Below are 14,610 nucleotides of genomic sequence, written 5' to 3' on the forward strand. Positions count from 1 at the left end.
ATAGGTTCTTATGAATCAAAAACTGATATTCTGCATGTAGCTGTATTTTAGTCGTATTTTAAGTTACAATGGTGAGATTAATACCAGGTGGGCCTCTTTTATTTTTAAACTCATAAATGCACGTAAAATGTATTTTCCTGCGGGCATGAACTCCGTTTCTTCCAAAAACACGCCATTTCAGTGTTTCAAGTTTTTTCGCAGTCAGCCTGCCGCTTTTTTAATATCAATGATGTTGACGTCAACGCGTGCTGAACCATGCAGTGTTTGTTGGTTTAGCGAAAATATGGCTGCACTTCCAGACTTTTTGGAAGAGGTCAACACATGTGTTACTACGCATGTATGTTAGCATGTGTATATATGTGCGTACTACATACATGTATATTGTATGTTAGCTTGAATATCCATCCTTTCTTCTTCTCTCTTCTCAATCTTTCTCTCCCATCCCACCTCCCTGCTGTCTTCAAAAATATGATAGTAAACCCTACGATATCTGTCATTATTACAGTTTACTAATGATATATCATGAATTCTCCATTTGATAAAAACATATCATAATGCAGTGAAGATATACGCAATATTTTATCTTCACATGTGAAGACGTCACTCACTCGTCGTCCAATCTGAACGGTGCATTCTATTCTCTGCGTAGATTTTCAGTTTCAAGTTTAGATGAAGCGACGGCAGAATAAGTGGTTGTGTGTTTCACCTATGCAGCATACATTATTGTTTTTACACAACTACACTATTAATATCATTTTTGTCAGGTAATCTTACCAGATAATAGCAACAAACGGCAAAATTGCAGTAAAACCCATTAAAAATGGCGCTCTGTATTGTTGTCAAGCAAGACGTCATAACAACTTGGCGTCAAAAAATACGCTACACATTCCCGCGCTTTTCTGATGTAGCAATATTTGCGTGGCGTGACGTGAAAAAGTGTACGAAATTAAAAATTTCATGGTTTTCCCGTTCAATACGAATTATTCATTTCACTTGTATAAAACGAATATGTGATAACAACCAAAAAAACAGCGTTGTGGCAAAATGTATCTTCGTGACAGTCTTGAGAAGTAATAATTGTTAATCAAGGGGTAGGGGGATGGGCGGCTACGATTGACGCTTTAATCCAGAAGACGGTTGATATTTTATCCAGAGGAACATTGTCAATAGAAATATTTGTAATAATAGATGCTCGGGGTCTGGAATATATGTGATATATTATCGCACTCCACTAGATATCGCACCCCCTTATACTAATATATCACATATATTTCAGAACCCGAGCATGTGTGGGTTGAATATGCAATTTGGTGCACAGCACCGCAGTCCACACCGGCTGTTTACTGTATGTTAGTCAAGCCTCCCGAGGTCTGCTTATTGGAAGAACGATGTAATTGTGAGAATTTGAGATGTTTTGTGATGAACTTTGTTAGTAAAATACGCGGCGTGGTCGCCCCGGTGCAATTTATAGATGAGTTGTTGTTGTTATTGTTGAGTAATTGGCACAAATGGTGAGTATAGGAGAATTAATGGTTGAGCACACCATGGACGTTCAAGAGCAAATCTTGTTGTTGTCTCAGTGATCTGGATCTTTCAGACTTTTTTGAACACTTTAAAACTGTATGCGGCGGTATTGTTGATGACGAGATCTTTGATAACGTATCTGCAGACGCTAATGTACCTATTTATGACGAATTGGATAGTCCCATTCTACAAGATGAAATAAAGAATGTTTTAACTAACGCCAAGCTGGGCAAATCACCTGGTAACGATAACATGTTGAATGAATTTTTCGTTAAATTTTAAGAAGTTTTTATTCCAGTTCTTTCAAAATTATTCAATGCTATTCTCGATAAAGGGGAATTCCCATCAAGTTGGTCGAAAGGTATAATTTTTCCATTATTCAAAAAAGGCGACCCCAACGATACGAACAATTATAGAGGAATAACGTTGGTTAGTTGCTTGTCCAAATTATTTACAAGTGTTTTAAACAATAGATTACTAAAATGGTCGGAGCAATTTGATATTATCACTGATGCCCAATTCGGCTTTAAACCTGGTCATGGCACCAACGACGCCATATTTGTCTTGTATGGAATAATAAAAAAAGTGCTTGCTAAAAGACGCAAGCTCTACTGCAGTTTTGTTGACTATCGCAAGGCGTTTGATAGTGTGAATAGAAATAAGTTGTTTTTGAAGCTGTGTAAAAGTGGTATAAGAGGTAAATTTTTGAATATTTTGAAGTCCCTTTATGAAGGGTTAAGGTCATGTGTTAGATACAAATCTGAACTATCTGATTTTTTTGCATGCACGCAAGGCTTGATGCAGGGTGAGGGGTTATCTCCCTTCCTTTACTCTTTGTATGTAAACGATTTGGAGAATGAATTTATTAATACATCATGTGATGCACTTTTTCTAAGAGATATTTCTCTGTTTTTGTTGATGTATGCTGATGATACTGTTCTTTTCTCAGAGTCAGCTTCTGGGTTACAGAAGATGTTAGATACTTTGAAACTATATAGTGATAAATGGCAATTATCTGTCAACATAGAGAAAACAAAAATCGTTGTATTCCGAAATGGTGGTAGAGTTAGTTCAAATGACAAATTCTATTTTGAAAATAATGTAATAGAAATTGTTGATAGTTTTAATTATCTTGGTGTCACGCTATACTTTAATGGTAAGTTTACTAAAACTCAACTTAATATAGCTGAACAAGGACGTAAATGTATGTATAAGATTTTGAAAATATGCAATAACTTAGCTTTAAATGTTGAATCAAAACTTAATGTGTTTGATGTCTACGTATCGCCTGTCCTTAATTACAGCTGTGAAGTGTGGGGTTTTAGCTTGGCTGATCAGATAGAAAAATTACACATTGACTTTTTAAAAAGAATCTTGTATGTTAAAAAGAATACCCCTACGTTTATGTTATACTCTGAACTTGGTCGTTTACCTCTGCAAATTACCTGGAAACTAAGAATAATTAAATATTGGTTAAAATTAACCAAGACTAATAATTGTATTCTAAAGTCATTGTATGACGACATGATTGTTTGTAATCATAATAGCTGTAACTGGCGGTGCCAAGTTAAAAACTTACTAATGTCTACAGGTTTTGGTGATGTTTGGTTAAATCAAAATGTTGTTAACGAAAAAGTATTTTTACATAATTTCAAACAACGTCTCACTGACAACTTTCTTCAATCAATGAACGAGTTTGTGGAAAACTCTTCTAAATGTTATCTGTACAAATTCTTGCTTGACTCGTTTACCTTACAATATTATTTAACAAAATCAATTCCTGTCGTTTATCTTAGGCTTATTTCCAAGTTTCGAATGTCATCCCATCGTTTACGCATAGAAGAAGGCAGATATTGTAATACCCCAAGGGCCCATAGAATTTGTCTACATTGTAACCAAAATCAAATAGAAGATGAATTTCATTTCATTTTAATTTGTCCTCTATACGCAACTTTACGTAAAAAAATTATCAAAAAATATTATTGGAACCGTCCGTCGTCCTATAAACTTGTACAGTTGCTAGCAGTTCGTAATAGGAAAGAACTTTGTCATTTAGGTAAATATTTACAATCAAGTTTACTATTACGCTCGACATAATGTGCATTGTTTAATTATCATGTGCATGCTTTTTCTTTTTATCTCCAGATAAAAACTGATTACTTCTTACTTCATTTGATTGAGATTCTTCCAATCTTTCAATCATGTACATTACTTCAATTAATCATCTCATTAATATTTTTCTTTTGTCATTTGTATTCTCATGTGCGTACAACTGTCCGCCATCTATCAAATCAGCTTGTCTTGTACAATGTAGGTTATGTTACATATTATTCAATATTTGTGTAATGTTTTCGACACCCTTATTGTACATGTACACATAAATTACTCTGTATTATGCTGTAATGCTAATGGGCCGTAAGGCTGAAAGTGAATAAACAATACAATACAATGATGATACATGTGACTAAGCTAGCTGACTGGTATGTTTTATAGACAGGGGTGCTGAGATGGAAGGGGGTATGTTAATTACCTCGGTGGTCCTTGTCCGCAGTCCAGTTAGGTCCTATACTAACACTGTCGCATAGACGTAGCATGATTATATTGTGCAGAGTCGACCATCACTGACACGTCACGACCAATCAGATTCTATAATTTTCATTAGATGTATGATAACGATCTCTATCACACACATTTAAAAAAGGGCATCTATACTGGTACCTTCAATTACACTACACAAGATAATATCCCGAGGGCAACCAATCATTAAATAACTGGAGTGTGGAACTTCGAATATGAACGTATTTACTTCTAACATCCTAATTGACTAAGTTGACAAGTTATCAATGGCATTGTAATATTCAGTTGTTGTTTAAAGTTTTTAAACACGTGGCTAATAATTTATTATGTCTTTAGCTTTATATATTTCCGTTTACATTACTCCCAGTTACCATTCGTTAGCAAAATGTGAACGGATACTTATTACAAACTCATAGTTGGAATGTACAATGAAAGAATAATAACACCGCACAGACAGACAGCTGGACGGAAGGACATACAGACATGACAAGACATTATCAACAGCAGTTTAAATGATGTTAAAACGAAACAGTTTTGTGTTTGTTAGATCCCGTAATAAATTCTCCTGATTTCGTTAATGATTTCAACGTGTTTACATTCACCAGTTACATCACTTTAAAAGGCAGATGTCTTATACCAGTAAATGTCCGAAAGAGTTTCCGCCTTTTTATCTAAGTTGACAGATGAGTACAAATGAAATTCAGTGCATTACACCTAAGGCAACATCTATAGCACTTATCACTTATCACTATTCCTATACCTTCCAGTTCCTATAGCTTGGTGACATGCTAAAAGTTTGGATATGGACTTTGTTAAATAAAATTGTAAAGTAACGCTATCGACAATAAGTTTGTTTAATGTCACTTTTACCGAAATGTGCAGCAAATTAAAAAAATAATGCTTAGTCTGGTCGCAGTAGTTTAATAACGAATGACGACTGTTTCGCCCATATACGTACGAGACAAAGTTCAACAAATTTTGTTTTAGATATTTACATAAGTTGTATCTTTTCTAAAAATCCAAATACAGAATTTAACAATATAAATAACTATTTAAACATTGTAAACAATATATTCGCCACTGACGTTCACTGAAACTCAATGTTAACCTTTACCGAAATGTGCAGCAAATTAAAAAAATAATGCTTAGTCTGGTCGCAGTAGTTTAATAACGAATGACGACTGTTTCGCCCATATACGTACGAGACAAAGTTCAACAAATTTTGTTTTAGATATTTACATAAGTTGTATCTTTTCTAAAAATCCAAATACAGAATTTAACAATATAAATATCTATTTAAACATTGTAAACAAGATATTCGCCACTGACGTTCACTGAAACTCAATGTTAACCATGGTATAACACGGGCATTTATATCCCGAAGTGGGTTTTTTTGTATAAAATACGTCATGTTTTTTGTACCTCCACCCCTTTATGAATAGCCAATATTGCACATGTATAGAAAAAATACGTAATTAGGGGTAAAATTCTCAATACATATTTGTTGTCATAATCGTGTAAAACAAAGACAATTTGTGATTGGAGTAATGCGTCCCATTACATCAATCCAACATAAGTGTAGTAAAAAGGTTTAAATGAACTAAAATTGTCCTGAAATAAAACACAATATTTAACTTATCCTAATTATACCTGGAAAACTCTTAGGATCTGTGAAAACATCGTTTTTATGGGAGGGTACAATAACGGCTGTAGACCATTTGGCGGGAAAACATCAAGATTCAATATATTGTTAATAATGTATGTTTAAATAGGTATCAATTCATTAAAGCACTTCCGCCGTGTGATTTCTTACGTTTCACGTTATAATTGGCGATTCAAAAAATTACCGCGTTGCAGTCTAAATCATTGACTTCCTCTTGTATAGGACATGTACTAGCTGCCGAAAGTCGAAGATTTTTCAAGGGTGCGCTGGAAGATTATTATTATCATTGTTTGTGTTTAAGCAGGTACTCTATTACATCACACTGAACGGTCATATTGCCTCTTTTACTCTTCCGTTTTGTTTTTCGTTATAGTAAGCACACCGAGCATTAAAGAATCGTATTGAAGTTGAACAAAAGGTGAAGAGCATTTAGATGTTGTGTACGTAAAACAATTAATTTCGCCTTTAAACCATTGACCATTTAAATACCTAGCGCTGTCGACCGCAGACTTGTTTAAACATTGATCTGTTACCGTTTTTAACGAAAGGGGTTTCATAATACTATCACATAGAAAATTTTCTGACAAATTAATTGTGAAAATAACTGATTGTTAATGAAAAATCTTAAATCTTACTATCTGTTATTAAATTTGTATTTCGAATTGTTCACATCTAGAAAGCCAGAGACTTTATACAAAACAACTTTATATGACATTTAGACGGAATTTGACTATACACATGTTACATTATCCTCAAGTGATCCCTAATATATAGATATATTCCATCGGTGATACTGTGGAGTGCTAGGAGTGTTTATAAATAGAACTTTATTACCGGGACATTTATAACTTTCTGACTGGGAGTCTGGGTCCTATTTGATAGTTTGTCAGTGACCTATCGCCATGTCCAGTATCCTCTTGGTCATTTCTCTGGTCATCCTGACGGCCACCGTAACATGTAAGTAGCCTATTGTTATCAATTTTCTTAAATTTGTTTCATTTAAACCTCGTTTAAAAATACTAACATTTATTTATATTGTTAAAGATGTTTTTATGATAACACGTTATCGTATTTCTGTTGATGTCAGTTATAAGTATTGAATGTTATGTATTTTTAGTGTAGTTTTATACAGGTATCGTTACCGGTATGTCCTTAATTTAAGCTATACGTCATCATATCATTACAGATGTTTCAATGATATGTCTTATATATCAGAGTTTATTTTTGTTTTTATTTATATTTCAAATCAATTATATATTGGGCAATAACTAAAACATTGTATATCGTATGACATGGGAGGGACCTATATCGTCATCATCGCCTGATATGGGGCGATTATGTCAGGCAATACCTCGTGACATATAATGAAACAGATATCACATTACAGGTCAACCGTGGCGTCTGTTTCCCATTATACTAGGGGGAGTATCAGACTGCTTCATAAAAATGCCGAATGTTTAGTGGGTCAGCTACTACATTTTATTGTTCGCCCATTCATAAATATTTATCAAACGATTTCGGCTTAAGTCTTTTTTTCACTGAGGGAAATTAGTATTTAATGTCACCTTGGAACCCCCGCTGAATACAAACGCATTGAGTACCGAGAGAGGAAAAATTTCTGCATAACAACATATGCAATGTGTGCCGCCATGAGGCAATCAAATGCAAGTACTCTCTGACGCCTACCGACACACCTCCAAAGTATGTGTATACATACATCAGTGAAGTCACTGACGATATATATATATATATAGTAATAACTAAGTACACGCTTTCATAAGAAATCAAAAGTTGGCGGAAGTACAAATCTATTTGTTGCTAGGAGGTAATGTAGATCTTGTTTAGATTACAGGAAATTAGAACAATTTGTTTCATGTGATTTGTTAGGTAAATAGCACTGCAGAAAGTGACTTTCTCAGAAATAAACACATTCAAAGTTTCAAAAAATATATATATACATATGTACACTGTGTAGAACTGACACCGGATATAGCTAGTACCGAAGCGGGCATAGAAGCTGAGCGTAGTCAAATGTCGTTAAGTTTTCCGATATTTCTGGTATTTTCTTGTAGTGTAGAGACAAATAAAGAAGCACGACAGTCAAGCATAGACGTAATTCATATCTGAAACAGGAGGCATGTTATTGTTTCGGTGTAGTTCCAAATCATTTACAAAAACAGTCTGCCTAGTACCGCTAAATCTTCATTAGCAACAGCAAATATTGTCTTGACTTGACATTTGCCACTTGATTATATACACTTATATTCTAAGATGATTTCTTATAGTTATATAGTCATGATAATACACGAAGTCACTCTATATTATGCTTCTCTCTTTAGATATTGGTATAACTAATTTTGGTGAAGTGTACGGCGAATAGCAATACATTGTACGGCGAATAGGAATGTTTAAAATAACTGGTGTACGGCGAATAGTTCATATGTATACAGTATTCAAGTGAACACCTTGCCTAAATGTGACATATTTTGTTAAAGCTAAACTTGAACTAACTATCCCCGATTACCGTAAATCTCCTACATTGTAAAATGCATGCACCTTATCGTACGTAAGGTGTAGAACACCAAATATTACAAGAAACAACAATGCACTCAATACAGTTGTACAGGTAAGTCAGATAACCAATAGTCTACCTGTGCTGTAGATGAAAAGGACAGGCCAAAATGATAGTTGTGTGTCTGTTTTTCAGCCCTCAAAATATTAGGGCTGCAAAATGAAATAAAATAAGTACCAATTATAAAACAAAGTTTCAGATCATAATTTAAAAGTGCCTATTAAAAGTTGATGAAAATAAAGTTAGAATAGACTTTGGAATCTTGAGTAGGAATGAAACAGACTTTTCCCATTGCCTGTTAAAGGTATACATATTAACACTTTCAGACGTCTGTATTGCATTTACCACCTTGCTGTTTACAGATAACTGTGAATAAATTGAGGATATATCAACTTAACTATCGTGTATTTCTTTGCAAATCTATGTATTAGTGCAGATTTTCTCAACATCACCCTTAACATTTCTTGTGTAACCCCTCCCCCTTGTATATTAACGTTGTGACAGGGAAATAGGATGTCACCTTCTGCCTAAGTTACAACTCTTCACCGCTATTGTCAAGGTCACAGCTAAAGTTCCAGCACTCCACCGCTATTGCCAAGGTCACAGATTAAGTCCTAACTCTCCACCGCTATTTTCAAGGTCACAAATTAAGTTTCAACTCTTCACCGCTATTGTCATGGTCACAGCTTATGTTGTGTTATAGCATATGAAACATGGGTACTCCTTATCATTATTTAACTCGACATTCATTAGACTTTCGAGATTCTTAACCCCTTCCCTTTACGATATCATTCAAAGGTGTTACAAAGCAACATCATTGGTATGTTACTCCAATGATAAAACAACATATAAACATAGCTAGTACAAATGCTCGCTCTAAACATGGTTATGTTAGTATAGCTGTTCGCCGTACTGTTAACATGCTAGTCGCAGTACACTTGCAAATGTATCAACAACTTTTCGCCGTACACAGACGAAAAAACATTTAAGTCAATTACATCGTAATGACTTCATTTAGACATATGACCATGATATGTTTATCCCGGTTTCATCTACATATGCCAGGAACGTCTGTTTCGTCATCGTTTATATGTCATACTTTAATAGTTATCTCTTCATCTTTCTTTGTAAATTATTTTGTACCGGTACTTTGTAGTCATTTTTTACCAATATCTTCAGATCGCATTAAATAGTTTACAAATCATCTGCATCACGTACATCATTGTTCATTGTATAACTGTTGTGCTCCTTAATTTGTCTCTACGCTACCAGAAAATACATGAAATATCGGAAAACATCCCTTGGCTCGTCTGCGCCTAGCCTCCATGCCCGCTTCGGTACAAGCTATATCCGGTATCAGTCCTACACAGTGATGTATAAACTTTATTTATTTTACAACAATTATAAGGCTAGTTATTTCAACTTCTATTAATCACTCTTGTTGGCCCGGATGCTATCGCACGGATGGTCTAAATGTGGGAGGAAACTGGTGTACTCGGAGAAAACCCACGTGGTCGGGCAGGTGACCCCATACCTTTTAACGTCCGATCAGGGAATCGAACCAAGGCCGCCCGGTGAACGGCAAGTGCGCTATCTACTACTCCACTGAACACCTAAAAGAATAGTTTGGAATTCACATATATACTTAAATCACTTATGAAATATGTAGACATATCTCTCTGTATACATCAATATATATTTGTATTATGACATCAATCTCACAATCAATATTGGCGAAATCCAAGTATTACGGGAATCTCAAGTATTATCACTCATCATGCCTTTGCAATTTGGCAAATCCGAGCTATTTTCAATCTGATTATAATTTTTAATCGATTCGCTTATTTTCAGTTAGACATTACTCATGTTCTCTGGAAGTATCAAGAATAGAACACAGTCATAACATTGATTGTAAGTGTCAATGGGAAATGTAACTGTGTATCAATTAATGGTGCTTTGGAAATTCACCATTGGCCTTTTTGCCAAAATCACATGAAAATAACTGCAACTAATTGCTCAGTTATCAAAGGAATCCAGAATGTAGTAAACGACTTGGATATACAATTTACATAATCAGAAAAAACATTTTGTGTTTGGTAATTTGATACTATTTTGTCATTTAAATCGTGTTCTGAACAAAATTATGTGAGAACTATCACACTAATACAATCATATATTTATTTTTAACATGTGTAATAAAGATAAGATATACCACAGAGGTTTCGTAATGCAATAAGAGATAAAATTCTTTTGTTTTGCTAAGATCCGCATTTTCAACCATCCGACCAGTGTATTATACTCCTAAAGTAATCAACAATACATTGCTGTTAAATTTGTGTTTATAAAACTTTAATCACATTGGTCAATACATTCCTTGATTCTAATCGTATATTTGTTTTACTTACAGCCGGATATCTCTCTGGGATGTGGTCCTGGAAGACATGTAAGACGGCTTGATTCCTTGGATTCGGCTGTTATAGCAGCGAGAAGCAATTCAACAACACACAGGGCGTTCTTCCATTGTCGCCAAAGAAACAGGGGCTGCAATTCTTCCTGTACACCCGCAAGAATCCCGTCCGTGCCCGAAAGCTCAAGTGGAACCAGAAAAGAATCCAGGGGAAACTCGATCTCCAACGTGACACAATTTTCATCATTCGTGGTTGGATGGATAGTGCCAGAAATCCAAAGATCCGCAGACTGAGGAAAACACTTTTACGATTTATACGTATATTTCTATCTATCTTAGTAAAAAAAAAAAATCGTTGTTTCAGTCGTGCTAGGGAATATACACGTGAAAGATATTTCCTGCAATGTATATATGTTATGTTGGAACCAACGGGCTTCTAGTAGTTAATGGTTACCTGGGTTTATACATCACAAGAAGTTAGCGGTTATATAATTCTTTGCAGTAGTTAACGGTTTTGTGGGAATTGATGAAAGAGGTACTAGCAGTTTACTTGTGATAGAATTTCTATAATATGAGCGCTTTCGTTTTGACCAAGATATCAACAAATACAGTTTGCGCGTTTATTTCATTTTAGTGAAAGGTTTTGTTGAAAATTTTGACGGAAAACAAAATCCGAAAGACCTAAATTTGAATTTATGATTTTTTGTGACATTATACCAATCCGTTCGTATAATTTATTTGGCTCTATCCATCATATATTCAAAAAGTGATGGTTCTTTAAGAACACTTTAATCTAAAAAGAAAATATGAAAAGTGTCTCATAGACAGCATTTGATATTTGGAAACCGTTCAAATATACGAGGCCTGGAGTGCATTTAGTAACCATCATAGTCCGGGACAAAACCGCATCCGAGTTTGACGTTGATTACCTAACATCTTTCAAAACGACATGTCTAACCAATGATCACGCGTTGCCTTCGTGTAATTAGCGCAACTACATAGATGTGCCACAAATTTGTCGCAAATATAATACAATTCGATTTGGAATTTAATAAATCGATTCAAAGGACAAAACAGTTATTGTCATTTTGAATACTGACTATAAGAAAGAAAAAAAAGTTCCTCCTAGCATCTAGTTATTATAGGTCATTGACCTTCATACTACGCGACCCAGCTTTTATCAAAAACGTACCAGTTTGCTTATTGTGATACGTACAATAGGATAGCTCTGTACAAGAGTCGTTTTGCCATGTGAACCTGCCAATTAGAGACTGCATTCACCAGTAAAGGGTTGCCGAGGAGGTATACTGTGTATTCACGGTTCCCTTTGAAAGTTTAAGTTGTCTAATTATTTTGCTTTACATTGAAGTAACCTTATAGGTTTTCAATTTTGTAGGTATCGATCCTGCCGGGCCGTCGTTTGAAGGTTACCCCGAAGAGACAGTTCTTGACGCCTCCGATGCCTTGTTTGTAGATATACTACACACAGATGCACGGGATCTGTTTGTACTAGGTGAGTACTGGCTATTGATAAGCAACTATATGGGGTAATTTGCTTTACTGTATTTTCTTACCTTAATGGTCACATCGTCTTATAAAACGTTGTTGTTCATCATAATGATACGGTATGAAGAAGTTATTCCTTGTGAAGAAATAAGTTATTTATTTCTTGTTTTGTTTCTAGGTCATCCGGGCTTTGGTGCCAAGTCAAGAATGGGACATGCAGATTTTTATGCCAATGGTGGCCATTCCCAACCTGGATGTCCCTCCACTATGAATCAGCAGTTGGGCTTGATAGTGACCGGAAGTGTTGGTAAGTGTCGTTAAGGATACAATCCCTATGTTTTAATTTTTTTTATGTCTCCGAGCAAGTCAACTTCATAAGGGGCTTGACACATTTTGTAATTTGCTTATTGTTTGTTAGTAAATCTTTGAACGTTCATATTAATTTCTTTTCCATTCTTCATTGATTGCTTTAATAACAGTTATTATCTGTCTTTTGTTTTAGATGTATTTATGAACATGGGATGCAGTCACATACGGGCAGTGAATCTGTACATCGAATCTGTTAATATACGAAAATGCAAGTATACATCGTACAATTGTACCGCAGGGGACGGACTTGATGTAGCAGAGGGTTGCAACACGTGTGAAAATGGATGTGCCCTCATGGGCTACCATTCCAACATTGGGAACCCACGCGGAGTGTTCGTATTCAATACAAACGAAAAAGCACCATTTTGTATACCTGAAACAGTCAAACTACCTGAATCAATAGACAACACAATCGTCCATCGAAACCAAATTCAGCATTGTGGTAGTGTGTAACTGTCTATTGTCTTCATCAACAAATATCTCAGCTGAGTGTCCTCTCCAGGAAAGTATTCCACACACTTCGTGTTACCAGACTGCTCATAGAATGTAGGATATGTCTATTACGTCATTATTTCGTAATCGTTCATTTAGCGTGTGCTACACAGCCAGATCATCTTGTCAACAGGAGTGGAAATCTCGCGCCCGTGTTTGTGATACATTTCTAGATCACGTTTACATCTACCGTTTACCGTTCATATTTTACTTTTATTAAGTAGTGTGTGTTTATTGTTATTACTGATATTACGTTATGTGTGTGGGGGGCATGGGTATGAGTGTGTGTTATGTATGGTGTACATGACTGGAGTATGTGTGTTAAGGAAAGCAATGATTAAGGTTAGTATACATGTTATTTATTAACGTATGGGAGTTGAATGAACGCTGGAATGCTAGACGTGTATTACTGTTTTTGTTAACGTATTGTAGCTGGTCAGTATATGGTAAAATCCTTACCAACAGTCTTTAACTCGTTCACCCCTGAAATTGCATAATGAACTATTCAAATCTTTTAATTGGAAAAGTTCAAATGTATCTTCAGGGGTGAATGAGTTAATACATCAGATCATTATAAACCTCATATTCACTACATAACAACCAGTAGTACTACATTTAAGGAGTGCTACATTCCGTGGGCGACGTTTATATTCTGGAATGACCGGTTGTTATACACTGTGTCTTAATTGGCAGACAAATGAGTAATTGATTCCTTCTGGTGCATGTTTAAAATGATATCCCGATGTGTACGATACAGTTTCAAATACAGCGAGATAAACAAACAATCAAAATATAACTATCTTATAACATTATCAATTCAAAAATAGATATATCTCCTGTATGAACGCTTTTGCCATCCACCATTTGTCAACACGTCAACACTTTTGTGAATATATTACCGTAAAGACATTGTACCTGACATTGTTAAATGGGTTAACTAAATGGGTTAACTTAAATAAACAGTTCGACAGACAATCTGACCAAATCGTGTTCAGGTGTGATGATTTCATTGATCCAGTCGACTTATTTGGTTTATAACATTAGTTAACATTGGTTGTGTGCCAGCCACTTTACGAGTGTGTATTTGTTAGTACCAATGTACGTCAGAGAGAATCAAGCAACTACAATGCAAACTTGTTATATACATTAAACAGTACATTGATATACCGAATGGCCGGTTCCTCGGTGCATTGTTAAACAACGGGTAATGCCGTACATGAGTTGTTAATAAAAGTATTTATTTGCTACGCTGTTTGTTTCGTTTATTGACCGAATCAGATATCATTTTACACACGCTGCCCACACAACAACAAAGATTTGAAGTATTTTAAGTCTTCGTTTGATAATCGGGTTTGAACTTTTGAACGCCCTTTGTATGCATTCAGCCAATAATTGCACTATGGAACATCCCGATTAACTCATAACATATCTGTCCATACATATTTGCATTAATTCGATTAAGACGTTAACTGACATCTATAATCAGTGTCCGAGGTCAGA

The 14,610-nt window shown here is 35.2% G+C and overlaps 1 long non-coding RNA gene across 1 annotated transcript; it reads left to right on the forward strand.

Moving 5' to 3' along the window:
- The first annotated feature begins 6,626 nt into the window (after positions 1-6,626).
- Positions 6,627-13,125, forward strand: LOC110459455. Its single transcript, XR_002463893.1, has 4 exons — positions 6,627-6,721; positions 10,744-12,256; positions 12,428-12,556; positions 12,752-13,125. It is a non-coding gene; the product is annotated as an uncharacterized LOC110459455 (long non-coding RNA).
- Positions 13,126-14,610: the final 1,485 nt, after the last annotated feature.

Source organism: Mizuhopecten yessoensis, unplaced genomic scaffold (genome assembly GCF_002113885.1).
Source record: "Mizuhopecten yessoensis strain PY_sf001 unplaced genomic scaffold, ASM211388v2 scaffold10069, whole genome shotgun sequence".
In the NCBI taxonomy this organism is placed as follows: Eukaryota; Metazoa; Mollusca; class Bivalvia; order Pectinida; family Pectinidae; genus Mizuhopecten; species Mizuhopecten yessoensis.